Raw genomic sequence first — 16205 nt, forward strand, 5'->3', positions numbered from 1 at the left:
CAACAAATTGATCTATAATAGATAGATCGAACTCGCCAAATTTGCGAACGTACTGCAAAGAAATGCATCTTGTCCATCGCATAGCATGCTTGCATTGATTACAAGGACATAAGATCCTTGTTGAGAGATAGGTGTTTCGGTTGGACGGCCTCACATTCTCGTCACTACTCATAATGAAGGCAAGAACCTTATAACCTGGACATACATTTAATCTTCTATTGGCATCCTCTGTCTTTTATCTCTCTCTCTCTCTCTCTCTCTCTCTCTCTGTGTGTGTGTGTGTGTGTGTGTGTGTGTGTGTGTGTGTGTGTGTGTGTGTGTGTGTGTGTGTGTGTGTGTGTGTGTGTGTGTGTGTGTGTGTGTGTGTGTGTGTGTGTGTGTTCACACTGTAAACTACCTCACATTCTCTAGTCATGTCCAATCCCCGCACACCTTGGTCTAGAGGTGCACAGAGAGCAGAACCACCGGGTTATAATCTCGTCTTCATTGGTCAATGCCTATATTTGTGGGTGCGAGAAATCTACACACCCATGTCTACATGATAGTGCATATAGTGGACAAAACCCCTTTGCCTCTTCTCTAGCTGTAGCAAAATTCACAGCATCTTAACATCTCTTCATAGTAGATCTTTGTTCGAGGGATTCCTTAGCACATTACATGTTGGCCTCCAATCTAAGTATCATGTCGTTGAAAGCTTTCCAACTTAAGGTCGCATCCATAGAGAGGAAGAGAGGGATCACCGTTCGTCTAACTCTAATTTTTTAATAGTAATCCCGAAGGTAGACTCTAATATAAAAACTCAATCAAAAATCTAATCTTAAATCTAGCCTATTTGAACATGTGGTGATTTGTGGCTAATTGAATATGGTTAGTGTGTGAGTTAATAGGTGTCAGATTCTGATGGGAATATACATATTTTTGTGTAACTAGTGTTTGCTCTTTGGGCAAAGCGCTTCTTCATTGACATGCACTAAAATATAACCTAAATCTAATATAATCTTAAATCGAACATAAATCTAGATCTAATCTAATTTTACACTCTAAATAAAATTAAATCTAATCAAATCTTAAATCTAATCTCATCTTAAATCTAACCTGAACCTAAATGTAATCTAACTTAAATCTAAAGGAGTGTAATGGATGCATACCATGTAATGATACCCGTTATGTTCGCGATTCGCAACCTTGATCAGAAAGCACCAAATATGGGCAAAGTGTGTATGACATGGTGGTCTGTAATGGAAATGGCCTATGAATTTAGAGAATAGAGGAATTAAGAGAATTAGAGTGAGCAACTTTGAGAGCATAGAGGGTGAACTTAATTGGTAGTAGCAACTTAATCATAACACTTAATTAACTAGGCATGAGCAATACTTTTGCAAGAGAGAGAGAGAGAGAGTTTAGAGAATATGACAACAATTGAGGACCGGATTTTCGTGGAGCCGGTCCCCCCTCCAAAAGGCATTTGTATTATAGATTCTCTCATTAAGAGAGACTTGGTACAATACAATCTTTGTGTTCCGTGAGACCTCTTTGGCATTATGGAGATGGAAGCTTCATATACCAAGCTTTTGCATAATATCAACAATCAATCTTAGCTTGAAAACAATCAAGAACTCGTGAACATCATTAGTCTTTGTGTTCCCTAAATCATTTGAGTGCATGAAGATGTATACTTTTATGCATCAACTTGTACCTAAAGAAGCAATTAATCTACTTTCCAATACAATTAATCTACTTGCATTAAGTAACTAATCTACTTGCAATACAATTAATCTAATTGCATTAAGTAACTAATCTACTTGCAATAAACCATTAGCCTTCTTGCAATAAGCATAACATGCACTTTGTAGAAAGCATTAACTATCCCAAGCCTCAGTCCCAAGACCTCAAACACCTTCGAAGGTGGAGAGAGCTAGCAGGGAATGAGGGTAGGGAAAAGGAAGAAGAAGTATTCCATAGGAGAAAGAAATAATTCCTCACTTATCATCACTCTTCTTGCTTAGCATACATAATAGAATTAGTAATGAATATGGAAAGATGGAAAGCTTAAGCATTGAAGCATAGCTCTTGGTTGGATTTTCATTCCATAGCCAAGAGTGTTGGTGTAGGCTCTCAACTTCTCAAGGAGCTTGGAGAAGGAGATGGAGCTCTTTCCTAGCACACAATGAGAGTGTTTGTGAGTGTGTGTGGGTGAGTATACCCCCTAAGCAGCCCCCTAGCTTGCTTGGGTCGACCCCCCCTTGTAGCTCATGCTTGAAGCTCATTGGACCCCTCCAGGCCTAGCCAATCATAAGCAGGAGGCATTACAAGCAGCAAGGGTAGCCTTGAGACAAGTGTCCCCCCTTTCCCCTTTGATAGAGAGGGCTAGATGAATGCAAAATCAATTAATTAAATCTCCTAAATTATCATTGGACCCCTTGGGTGGCCAACCAATAGGCTTTAGGCACACCATGAGGGCAACATGAGGAGGAACTTGACAAAGTGTCCCTTTTGCTTTCTTTGTACCATGCATGCCTTGTGTGGGTGTGTGGGTGTTCTCTCTCATCCCCCCTCATGTAGGGCTCGCCCCCTCCTTGTAGGGATTGAATCTTTGACTTTTTGACACCTCAACCCCTCATGCATAGGCCCAGTTCCCACCACAAGCTTGGCCCTTTAGCACTTTAAGCTTGGGCTAAGCTTGGGCTGGGTTCTCACTTCAAGTGCAACCCTAACATCTCAAGCATGTCAAGAATCTCAATCATTAAGCACCTCAAGCATCTCAAGCACCAAGCACCTCAAGCACCTTAGTCATCAAGCATGACAAGCACCTCGAGCTGGGTCGGGTTCCCGTGCCTCAAGCTCAGCCCTAGCTTACCTAAGGTCAAAGGACTTTTACACACATTATTGGAGGTCTTCAATGAAGCTAACCCTAAGGTCTTATGCTCCATTGGTTAGCCTTGCTCTTTGATAGACCGTCTCTCATTTGGGCTCCTTTACCATTGGCCTCGTGTTCAGATAGATCTATAAACACATGTCTATATTTAACCCTTGTTTCCGTTTATTCTCCCACATTAAGTGATCAGTTTAATATGAGAAAATCATTTGGGTTGGTTAGATATTAGTTTTTATGACATGGTCAGTCCAACAAAGTCTTGAAAATCGTGAGGAGCAGGGATTTTAATTATGCGATGACGCATTTTTTAAAATGTTAATTATTGTTGTTATTATCACTATTTTTTTCATGTTAATAACATATCTAATGTCATGACCTACGAAAACCAGTAGAAAACGTAGAACTGGCGGAAAAACCAACAATCCCGGCAGACCCGACGGGTTTAACATGAAACCCGGCGGGCCCGACGGGACAAGCAAGAAACCCACCGGACCCGTCATGAACCCCCTCCATATTTGGCGGCTCTATATAACCCTGTAGTAGACATCATATCACATCACCTCTTCCTCTAAATTTGGTCATCCTTTAAAATTTAGAAGAAAAACTTAAGGTAAAAAAATGAATAGTCTTTAAAAAAATTAAAACTTAATGTAACTCTGATCATGGATCATTAGTTATTTTTTGGACTGAACTGATTCTTGAAAGGAGGTAGAAAGGTGAATCTTTGGGTTGGTATCTCTACATTTGGGATGGACTAATCTCATGTTTGGTTCACCGTTATATTTGCTAACTTGATTGCTATATTGATTAGAACTTCTATCATGGGTCATTAGTTCTTTTTTGGACTGAACTGATTCTTGAAAAGAGATAGAAAGGTGAATCTTTGGGTCGATATCTCTACTTTTGGGATGGAGTGATCACATGTTTGATTCACCGTTGTATTTGCTTTCTATTCCGATTAGGCTCCAATCATGGGTCATTAGTTCCTTTTTGGACTGGATTGATTCATGAAAGGAGGTAGAAATGTGAATCTTTGGGTCGGACTAATCACATGTTTGATTCATCGTTGTATTTTATTGCTATTCCGATTAGAGCTCCAATCATGGGTCATTGAAAGGAGGTAGGAAGGTGAATCTTTGGGTCGATATCTCTACTTTTGGGATGGACTGATCACATGTTTGATTCATCGTTGTATTTGCTTACTCATGTTTGAGTAGATTGAGGTTTATTCCCTTCAGGCTTCACTACTACGCTTGTGTGTGATATTGATTATAACACTAATTTTTGGTTTGAATAATACTTGAAAGAAGTGATAGCATACTGAGCTATGTTTATTGGTATTGCATGCATCCAATAATTATGCCTTCCACCGGGAATGTGAGCGGTGATGTTGGTGTCTCAAGCCTGGCTTCCTTGAGGAGACCTCCTACCTCGATGCCAGGTCCTGCTTCGTAGGGCACCACTTCGCAGGGCAAGTGAAAGGCAGGTGGAAAAAGTCCAGGACCCGAGTGGAATTTTTCCACAAATTTAAATAAGTATCAAGATTGGAAATGTAACTTTTGTGGTGAAGAGAAATCTGGAGGAGCACCAAGAATAAGGGATCATTTGCTAGGTGGCAATACCAAAATCCAAGGAGGAAAGTGCAAGGGCTTAGGTGCAGAAGAAGCAGCTATGCGCTTGAAATCTTTAATTGGTAAGCTAATTTCCACGAGCAAAAGATCAAAACTCTCTACTTTCAACCATCACACCCTGGTATCGATAAGATCAAACCAGTATGAGGGATCATTGGGTGTAACGCCCACCAATGGAAGCACTCAAAGCAAGGAACCAACTTCTCATATCGATGTAACTACACCTACAAACCATGGATCTCCTGACTTTCAAGTAGGATCGTCAAAAAGTAGACAGGTTAGCTTACAGACGAGCTTCAAAACGCTTGCCTTAGAAGAAGCACAACTTGCTCTAGCTAAAGCCGTCTATTTCATTGGGGGATCATTGGCCATTGTCACTCGTGATGCATGGAAGTCAGCTTGGAAACGCATTAGGGAGTATGGTGCTAGATTTACCCCTCCAACATATCACCATATGAGAAAACAACTGTTGGATAAATGTTACACAAGCACACAACAGGATATTCAAAGGGTAATATTAAATGCAACAGAACAATCTGGATACACCATAGTTAGTGATGGTTGGTCCAACGTTCAAAGGCGGCCATTGATCAACATCATGCTCGTATGTCCTCGTGGCTGGTGAATGTTTTATCAAAGCTGTGGATAGCTCTCGTCAAATAAAGTCTGGCAGTTTTATAGCTGACATCATTGGCGACGCAATTGAGGAACTTGGAAAAGAAAATGTTGTCCAAGTAATCATGGACAATGCCAAAAATTGGAGGGCTGCAGGTAGGATACTTGAAAGTCGCTTCTCTCACCTATATAATGCTGGTTGCAGTACACATAGCTTGAACTTGGTATTGCAAGATTGGTACAAGAGGGAGGACACGGAGTGGTTCAAATGGATAGTAGACAATGCTCGCTTAATAGTCAAGTTTGTTTTGAAGCGCCAGAGGGTTCTTGACATGTACCATTAGAGGATGTCTACTATGTTAAAACTGCCGTGTGAAACTAGATTTTGCACCAACTACTATACGGTAGAATCACTAATAAAAAATAAGAATGCTGTGATGGAGACATTTGTTTGTGCCACTTTTTCAGAATGGGAGGCCAGTCAAAGGGAGAAGATAAAAAGAAAAATAGGGGTGATCAGAGATCTACTAGCTGATCGCCACTTCTGGGATGATGTGGTGGATGTGCACAATGTCATGATGCCAATTATGCTCGCATTACGCCAACTGGATTCTGCCTTGCCTAACATAGGTAAGGTGTGGATGGCTTGGTGGACTGTTCAAGAAAGTCTTGCAAATCCAGAGGAGCCCCAGGAGCTAATTGTGAAGCCTTGGAAGACACCATTCACTCAAAAGAGGAGAGAAATTTTGAGAAAGTATGTGCATGGTCAATGGGTTGGAGCACATAGTCCACTACACAGCGTAGCTTTCTTATTGGATCCTGAGTATTGGGCAATGGAAATAGACAAACTTGATGAGGAGGTGCTGGAAGACTTTTACGATGTGATAGGCAGGTTTTATGATGATCCTGATGAGCATGCATCAGCTGTTACTGATCTTACGAAGTTTAAACTCAAAGAGGGTATGTTTGGTACAGAATTTGTGCAGAAACTTTCCACGGAGCAACCAGCGTGGAAGTGGTGGATGATGAATGGTGGTAGTGCACCCACCCTTAAACGCCTAGCTGTTAGAATCCTAGCCCAATGTGCATCCAATTCAAGTTCTGAGAGAAACTGGAGTACATTTAAATATGTACATTCCACCATCAGAAATCGCCTTCTAAATTCAAGAGCTGAAAAATTGGTGTATATGTACTGCAACCATCGGCTATTGGCAAGATTGCAAGCTAAGAACTACAAAGAGGAGATGCCGCGCTGGACTTATGATGTAACCAATGATGAGGTGGACGAAGACAGTGAGCTGCAAGGGGAATCTCATGAAGTAGAAACTACATATACTTTAGAAGAGATTGAAGAGAATTTGGAAATTGAACCAACTTTGACTTGTCGCGTAGCAAGCGACGGTGGTTTAATTAATAGATTATCGAATCCATTGAGTGACTTCTGTTTAAGTTCAGAAACTGTTTATCTTATAATCTTTTTTTTATATTTATTTTAAGGTTTAGACATTTGCTTAATAATAAACGAAGCCCTTAAAAACCTTTACAAGGCCACAAATCACTTTTAAAGCTTCATAATATACAAAGCCCTAAAAAATCTTTGCATTATCACATATCATAATTGAAGCTGAAGTGAGGACAATTCACAATTCACTAATAAATTCTCGCAAGATAACGAGTAAATGTTTTCAAATGTTACAAAAACTATCCAAGTGATAGTGAAATATTTGTGAGAGAATATCTTCATTCTCCTGTTCACGCTAACCTTTAAGCTTATTATAGTCTTCAGACATTTTGAACATTGCATATAGCTTTTTGGATATCTCATACTCACATATAGCACAATGAAAGTTATTCATCATGCTTCGCATCAAGCATGATATATGGTACATATGTCCGCATGGCAAGCTGAAGTGACCACACCACTCATGAAAGAATGATCTACATATGGGGCAAGGACCACCGTGCTCACCAGAAGCTGGAGGGGCCTCAATAGATGTTGGGTGCTCAATCAATGTGGCAGCATTTTGTTTTTTTATAGTCGCCTCTAACTCTTTTACGTGGCGAGATAGCACCTTCACCTCCCTTTGCAAGTCTCTATTTAGGGTTGCTTCTGCATGAGAGCCTTGTGTAGCTTGTGATGCTTGCCTCAGTTGAGTTTGAAGCTCCTCCTTAACTTGGTTCACTTCCATGATGCACCTTCTAGTGCCAATGACATCTCTTGCCGTGTGACGGTGATTGCACTACTACGAATGTCCTCAACCGTCATGTGAGGTGTCCTTGAGCTGAAGTCCACTACTTCACCCAAGACATAATGCATGTATAACATCTTGGCAAACCACAATGGACAATCCATATGATGCATAGGATGACCCATAACATCGAGATATATGTTCTCTCCATTGTCTCGTATGTCTGCATTAATGCATTGTGATAGCTTGAATCGGCCTTTCTTGATGTTGTCATCTGCAACGCCTGGCCATATGGATTTGACCATTTCTCGGTCAATCCTAGTGTTCACCTCTTTCCATTTTGTACCCACTGGGTTGGCCCACTAGGAGCAATGCGGTGTCGTTCACTCCACCGCCTTGACACATGGATCTGAGACGCTCAAAAGCGCGCTTAGCCCTTTGATTATCATTATCCATATCCTGATTAAACACTATACTTCAGTTAAGGAATACAAACTTAATGATAATCAATTGCTATAAGAGTAACCACCATTTTACGACAATCAATTGATATTAGAATAACCACCATTTTACGACAATCAATTGATATTAGAATAACCACCATCTTACGACAATCAATTGATATAAAAGTAACCACCATTTTTTAAATCAATGAATGACAATCAGTGATTCCACGTGGCTTATTGCTTGAAACTTAAGAGAAAAAACAAAACTCATAGAAAATTTGTTGTCTATTGAGATATAACAAAGTGTTTTTATTACTCATACATCATCCATGGCACATAAAACCCAATTTTTAAAAGTGCTTTTATAAGTCAAAAGTCTCAGAAAACCCTGCTTCATAAAGTACATCATGTATCCATCAAAACAAGGCTACAATCATTTCAGAGGGAGGGCGTAAGCATCGTTCTGGCTGGGCTTCAAATATTTCTAATTCTTCGTCCAAAAGTGCCAAGGTCTTTCTGTCTGTGGATTTCTTCCTCACCCAACCTTCCACAACAATCCTAGATATGGCTTGTACCTCCACTGAAACCTTATGTTTGAACCAATCTGTGCTGTAGTAGTCAGAGAACTCTCCACAAAACTTACAAAATTGCCATACCACATCCTATGGCGTACACATCTTTGGCCTTGGTCCATGGACACGGGTGATTGCCATCTAGTAACTCAGGAGCTCGCCAAGGATGAAGCTTTTGCCAGTTTTCATCGGTATTGTTGGTCTTTTGTGTCTCTAAGCCAACACGCAGAGCCAATCCCCACTCAATTATTCCAATACGGGGAGTGAGATCCTTGGTAAAGTCCAACATGATGTTCCATGGATGGAGATCATTGTGGATCACTCCCTCGTCATGTGCGAATCGCAATGCCTTCACCAAGGAATGGATCAACGAGGGAGCATGATTGCACAGGCTCTTGATACGTGTTTTCTTGTCTTCAGAGGGCTGTTCCCATTTAAAGTCTTCAGGGATCTTTCCTTTCCCCTCTTGATGTGCTACAAGCGTCGTGAAAGAGCCATGTGGAAGGGGCACTATCTCCATAAGATCACCTAAAGTTCCCCCATTGAAGTAGGGGAATATCAAAAACCATGGCAACGTTACAGAGTGGGCAATACTCCTCACAATCCCTCTATGGTTGAGATATACCCCACTTTCTGATGCAAAGATTTTCCACTGATGCTTGGCCTGTCCTTTGAACTCCTTGGCACAATAAGTATTCGTTGCAGGAAGGAAACTGATCCCTTTGATTTGAACTTGCCACCCTGTGCCATAAGCCCCTGACCCAAGTTTCTTGATCTTCTTTATGGACTTATTTGGAATGCCCAGAGTCATACTACATTCAGAATTGTATATACTGCTCTCCAGGTGATTGGCAGAAGCAGTAGAACCCGATGTTCCCTCAATGGCAGCCTCCTCAATAAACGGTTCTCCAACTTGGCTGCTCCCCATAACTCTGGTGATAGCCATTCGCATTTTCTTGCTTAGGCCAAACTGTGTGTCTATGTGGGATGCTCACCTTGACCTCTCCTTTTCAGCTCTCCATCTAGTGTTCCAATGTTCTAGCTTACCCTTGTCTACTTCTTGAGGGCATTCCTCTTTCAAATCAGAGGCCACCTTGGGCAAATTGCCCACCCAACTGCTCAGTAATGAGATTATTGATTCGGTTGTTTTGTCTAGATATAACAACAACATTTTGCGGGCAATCTCACTGTATAATGATTGCAATCTAGACTCATCTGCAACAATCTGTGCTATATCGTCGGGATCTAGTGCACTGACGATCGTAATCAACAATTGTCTAATTTTCTTTTTGAACTCTATCATTGAAGTAGCAGAAGGATCCATTTTGCCTGCCATGGTATTATTGCAAACAACACATTGTGAAATATAACTATGTGCCACTGCATTTGGATCTTTTCTACGTGAAAGAAAAAGTGCATTATAGACCATAGATCTCGTACGCTTTTGCAGTGACACACCTAATCGCAATTGCAACCATGTGCCAATGCCTCACCGTACGACATTTTTACAAACAGATGCTCCTGTCATTCTAGCAGCAACACACCTAGTCGCAATTGCAACCATGTGCCAAAGCATGAATGACTGGGAGCAACATAAAACATAGTCACCCTACGCTTTTGCAATGACACACCTAGCCGCAATTGCAACCATGTGCCAGTGCATCCACACACGATGACTTCTTTCAAATAGATGCTCCTGTCATTCTAGCAGCAACACTCCTAGTCGCAATTTCAACCATGTGCCGAAGCATGAATGACTGGGAGCAACATAAAACATAGTCACCCTACGCTTTTGCAATGACACACCTAGCCGCAATTGCAACCATGTGCCAGTGCATCCACGCATGGTGACTTCTTTCAAACAGATGCTCCTGTCATTCTAGCAGCAACACACCTAGTCGCAATTGCAACCATGTGCCAGTGCATCCACGCACGGTGACTTCTTTCAAACAGATGCTCCTGTCATTCTAGCAGCAACACACCTAGTCGCAATTGCAACCATGTGCCGAAGCATGAATGACTGGGAGCAACATAAAACATAATCACCCTACGCTTTTGTAATGACACACCTAGACGCAATTGCAACCATGTGCCAGTGCATTCACTCACGATTACTTCTTTCAAACAAATGCTCCTGTCATTCTAGCAGCAACACAGCTAGTCGCAATTGCAACCATGTGCCAAAGCATGAATGACTGGGAGCAATATAAAACATAAGCATCGTACGCTTTTGCAATGACACACCTAGCCGCAATTGCAACCATGTGCCAGTGCATCCACGTACGATGATTTGATAAAAGAAATTTTATACCTTTAAGTTTTAACGCAAAAAACTCAAAAAAACATCAATAAAATAAGGAAGGGTTAAAAAAATTACTGCTACACTGCTTTGAGAATGTGGAAAGCTGCCAGAAAGTTTGGTGAAGACTTTTCAATGTACCTCTTTTGTGAAAAAGACAAGCACCGGCATCGCCTTTATATAGCCACGGCGGGCCCGGCGGGGAAATAGCTTTACCCGGCGGGCCCTGTTAACCCTCATGGCTCACGGACACCCTATCGCCTACGACGGACACCGTAACCGTATTATTTATTTAAGTAAAGTCAGGCACCGGGCTTGTCGGTCCAATAGGGAAAGGTAAAGTGATCGCCGATGAGAGGCGCACTCTAACACGAACATGCTAGGGTTAGTTGGCTAAGCATGGGCGCCCAAGTGTGAATGGGGTGAGCTCACATAAAAGCCAATTAAACCTAAAATTGAGTCATTCTCTCATTGTGCAATAGAAGCTGCTCTTGCTCCATCTCCACCTTCTCCTTCACCATCTCCTTGTGTGTGTGCGTGAGAGAGAGAGAGAGTGTGTGAGAGTGTATGTGAGATCGAGCGTTGCGGCGGCACGACGGCGGCGAGGCGGTTGAGCGCGGCGTAGCAGCGTCTCCCTCTTCTTCGCGGCGCGGGAATCCTTCATTCGCAACTACGCAGGAAGGTGAGTGACACACCGTTCTTCCTTGTGAGCTTGTCTGTTGTATGACTATGTGCTAGGAGCCTTTGTGGCTCGCACACGGCGCGTAGCAAGTCCCTAGCCTTGACATTTTTGGCGCCGTTGTTGGGGAGCTGCTGTGCGTGAAGCTCCAATGGCGACTTGTAAATTGTATTGAAGCTATGTTTTATGTAGGAAAGGCGCGGCTTAAGTTTTCTGTGTTCTGTTAAGCTCTGTTTTGTTAGTTCTATTAAGCTCAGATTTCAGCTTACACAGTTAGCATTTCTTGCGTTTCGGCGTTTTCTGCATTTTCTGGTTTGCACTGCACAATTCTGTCAAGTTTTGATTTTCTGCATTTTCTGCATTTTCTGGTTTGTGCACAGTTAGGCGCACAGTTAGTTAATTAAGCAGGTTAGTAATTAGGTGAACCACTGATTAGCAGGTCAGTAGGTAGGTGTGACAGTAAATAGTTAGGTGAGGTCAACGCGCACCAAAACGCGTACCAAATAATATTCCAAAAAATATATATATTTATTTATTTATTTATTTATTTTATTTATTTTTTAAAAAAAATTAAATTTTTTATAATAAAAAAATTGTCGAAAAAAAAAGAAAAAAAATCAAAAAATAAAAACGTGAGCGAGGGGGAGGTTAGATTTTCGGAAATAAAAAACGTGAGTTATAAAAACGGACGGGTTGGTTTGTATAAAAGGTAGATCGGGATCGGGATCATTTCCCCAAGCACAAGCCCAGGCCCAGGCCCAGGCCTCAGTCCTCTGATATATACTAGACTCACTCTTATATATATACCCTACCTCCTCAAGAGGGAATGAGAGCATGTGGGACAAGTCCTCCACTCTCCTCCCTTCTCTTCCCACTTGCACCCTTAGACTTGCTATTTGGAGCCTAGTTCCCCAGCTAGGAAAAGACTGTTTCGGGCTTTTCTGGAGCAAAATAAAACCAAATGGTGGGCTGTAAAGCACAGCGCGTCCCTCCTAGCGATACGCTCGTTTCGAGCTATCACACGGCCCATTCCACGACACGCTCTAAAAAATCTAGCAAAAAAACCAAACAAAAAACACGCAAAAAACTAGTCACAAGGCCTCCTAGAGCAGCTTTTTGACACCTTAGGGTATCAAAAGCACATGCACTTACGCTCTGGGCGAGTGCTAGAACACGAGCATATTGAGGGTGCCTCTGTTCATACAGACACCCATTACCCATCCACGATAGGCTCTAGACCCTCAGCGGGGACACAAGGTAGTACCACCCAAGACCCTAAAATAGCCGCTAGTGATTCCTCCTCCGACTCAGAAATCATGGAAGCATACCCTACCCAAAACACTGAGAGAGAAGGCCATGCACCTCCCGAAGCTCCACAGCCTAGTACTAGTATGTTTAGCCGTTTCATGGAAACATTAGGTAGAGCTACTCGCTCGGAACCTGATGCAAATGAAGCACACGAAGGGGGTGGGAAAGTGGACTCTCCTTTCACATCGCACGTGGACCCCACACCCCCAAAGAGTGTCCATGTGGATATCCTGCCAACTTCTTACCAAGAAGGCCCTGTTGAGCTACCTCCTTCAGAAGTTCCCTCTAGAGTACCGTTGCTGACAAGTAAAACCACGGGGAGCAACATTGCTTCTACCTCACAAGAAACCGTTAACACGTCGACTCTAGAAGGATTGTTCATTAATGATCATTGGACATACGACCTCCACACTGAGGTGTTGACGGATCTACACTCTGGCCACGCCTACCATGTAGGATGGATAGAGATTGTACGATCCACCTCTAGTGCCACGAGCCTCGAAGATCAACAGAAAATGATCTGTAATGTTATCCATGGCATTATTCAATCAGAAAGGCAAAACCGAGGGGTAAATATACTCTCAACTGGCCCCATGAGATTTCTGGATACAAGCAAGGCTCAACAGCCTACTCTATCACAAATGGAGACTCCTCTAATGAGCCCCATGGACCCATCTTACGTCATTTCACCTGGGTCCTCTATGCAATCTGAGCCTCCGAGCGACAACTTTAGCTTCCCTAACTTGGCTCAACCCTCTATTAAGGAAAACACAGTGCTCACTCCAGGGATAAGTCTGACAGAGAATGTACCGATGACATCTACGGTTAGCGCAGTGCCACTACCTAGTGTCGTAGTACCTAATATGGGGCCTCGACCGTATGTGCCTTTAGCCCCTTATGCACACATGGCCCCCACACCTCCAATTGTACCACTTGTTTATGCTCCTCGAGTGCCGCTCCCTAGCCCTTATCCGAGTGGACCTATGCCCGGTTATGTTCCATATCCTGCATCATCCACACATATGCCAAGACCGGTACCCGTCCCTCTCCCACATATGATTCCAAGAGTACCTCCACCGGCCCTGCCTCCTCACATAGGTGACTTGGCAGCGTTTGCTCAAACCATAGGTCGATCTATCGCGGAAAATATGCATCATGCATCTGATAGAGAGCCTAGAAGTAAGGCAGTACAAATTGCCAAACTCACGCAAAAATTCAATGGGGACGAAGATGCTAGAAAACACATTGAAGTGTTTGAACAAGTATGTGATTCCTTAGGGGAACGCAACGAACTACATAAGTGCAATGCCTTAAGCTTGACATTAAGTGGGAAGGCTGGAGATTGGTATAGAACCCTAAGGGTGGACGAGAAAACAATCTACCCTACCCTTCGAAGGTTGTTTCTAAAGGAGTACATACGAGAAGGTGTGCTTTGGGGTGTAGCATCTCAACTACAGAAGGCCGAATGTAAGGAAGGAGAGTCAGTAAGGGACTTCATTAGTCGTCTAAAGCACTTAAACTCTCGCTGCCCTGTAAATGAGCGCTTCAATAATAACCAACTGCTTGATCGATTCATTCGAGGGTTGAGGAATGAAGGAATCTATAATGGACTAGTGATTAGAGGTATCACAACCTGGGAAGATGTCACTGCCAATGCAATCCAATTAGAGGACAACTTGATGATAGCAGGCATGAGGATGTCTACTGACGCGAGGTCCACTAGCTCACAAGCCATTGAGTATGAACCCATGACTGCAAAGCCCATTGCCAATGAGCCAAAGGTATTTGAGACATTCTTGACAGACCTCACCAAGGCAATCCAAGAGTCTCTTAAGGATACTCGACCCCCTCAAAATAGTCACATGTATCCAAGAAGGGAGCAACAATGGTGTTCCATTTGCTTGGGTCCACATAGCACTAGTGAGTGCCCTACGTTTAGAGTAAAATTTAATGGAACTTGCAATGCATGTGGTAGGTATGGTCACCAAGCTAAGGACTGTTTAATTATCAAACGTATGATGGCAAATAGACCACCTGTAGCCTGGACGGATTCACCTCGAGCTCCTGTATTGATGCCTGCTCCACCTGTTGAGCAACTACCGCAACACATGGTCCCTAGATCTCAAAATGTTGTACAGGCTACACCGCTACCACCTCCTGTGCTAGGATCGCAGCCCCCGCATCCAAGAGTCGCCCCTATGAACCAAGTGGGTTGCAAACCATCAAATGCTTATGCAGATGGCTGTGAGGAGGAAATAGACACTAGTATTGCCTACGGACTTGATACATTGGAAGAGTGTCCTATATACTACATGGAAGATTGTTGGGGGCAAGTCAAGCCGGTTTATCAAGCTGCTGCTCTCGCATCCAGAGGTCAAAATATCAACACCCAAGCTAGGAGGCCACCTCTTCAATGCTACGAGTGTGGTGGACCACATCGAGCAGCGGAGTGCCCTATTAGGCTGCAAAAGAATGCTGCACAGATGCAAATGAATCAAGGGAGCACATCTGCAATGCCAATACTCACATGTAATCGTTGTGGCATAGATCACTTGATTGCCCAATGCCCCTATAACCCAAATGCGCCTAAAATCACACCCCTAAATTTGGTCGAAATTGCTAGTGTGACATCACCAATAACACCCGTCGCACCCGCTTATGCGATTACACGGTCCATGCTTCAAGGGCCAGGCCATATCCTCGAAGAGAGAGATACCGCGTCAGTTATCCAAGCAAAGAAAAAGAAGACACGAAGGAAGAGGTCGCAGAATACGGGAAATTCAAAGCCAAGTTCCAAAACAAACATAGGAACAGGAGATGACCCCGTGTATATGAATGACCTCGAGGATGATTCAGATTCAATCGAGACAATGGAGACTAGAACCAATACCACAAAGGGAAAGACCGACAAAGAAAACCGTAACATGGAACCAAATGAAAACCGAATAAGAGAAAACCATAAAGAGCCTCTGAAAACACCACAAGTGTTTCCAAATCCAATCCAAGACCCCCAAGATAAACCGCAGGGGCAAAAAGGGAAGAATCGTAAAAAGAAGATTGGGACGTACCCAAACCCAGTAGACAAGATTGAGCAGGTGAAACATCTAAGAGGTTTAGTGGAGGAGACTCAAAGGAAACTAGAACCAGAACCCATGCATGTCAAAATTCATGACACAGTGTTTCCCACGCAAGTTCATCCACCCCACATGAACCATAGACCGTTAGCGGGACATCAGAAAGTGAGCATACACCCTTCTTGTTGGAAAGGATGTTTAACGAAGGAATACCTGATCCCATTGAGGAATATGAGATTCCATCCTCACCAGTTCCTAGTCAAGTACCTACACCCTGCAAAATGCCAATGAATGTTGCCAAACTAGTGGACTTCATGTCTTCCGAGGTCCGAACCACGATCATAGCAAAGCTGTATGGAGATCCTGAGTTATTCCTTGCACTTCGAGCATTCCTTAACGGAGAGCTACGAACGGGATTACCGCAGTTTGCGCAACCAAATAGGCCCGACTCGATTATGATTGATGAGGAAAATCATGTGCAATCACTTGACTTAGATGGACACGAGTCTGTGATCGA

The sequence above is a fragment of the Adiantum capillus-veneris genome, chromosome 17 (genome assembly GCF_014529385.1).
Source record: "Adiantum capillus-veneris isolate H3 chromosome 17, ASM1452938v2, whole genome shotgun sequence".
Lineage (NCBI taxonomy): Eukaryota > Viridiplantae > Streptophyta > Polypodiopsida > Polypodiales > Pteridaceae > Adiantum > Adiantum capillus-veneris.